The sequence below is a fragment of the Pimephales promelas genome, chromosome 7 (genome assembly GCF_988280905.1).
Source record: "Pimephales promelas chromosome 7, fPimPro1.hap1.1, whole genome shotgun sequence".
NCBI lineage: Eukaryota > Metazoa > Chordata > Actinopteri > Cypriniformes > Leuciscidae > Pimephales > Pimephales promelas.
Window position 1 is genome coordinate 29,434,084 of NC_142775.1, and position 300 is coordinate 29,434,383.

The following is a 300-nucleotide window of genomic DNA, read 5'->3' on the forward strand; positions in this document are numbered from 1 at the left end:
GGACCGAAAACAATGATTGGACAAACAATTTTTGGTCCTGTGACTTCGACAGATCATGTAGCCTACGTTATTTTAGACCATTTCTATTGCTATCATCATGATGTGATGAGAAGAGAACTTGAAATGAACATGAAAATGCCTAACTTTAAGTTAGTCCAACATAAGAAATGACCACATTATTTTAAATTTTAATCGTGTTTAATAGACTTTAAATGGTGTAAACCGATGGGCCTAGAGTTTATTTACTTTCCCCTTAGGCCTACTTGCAAACTAACTTTTCCACAGTGCATTTTGTGACGG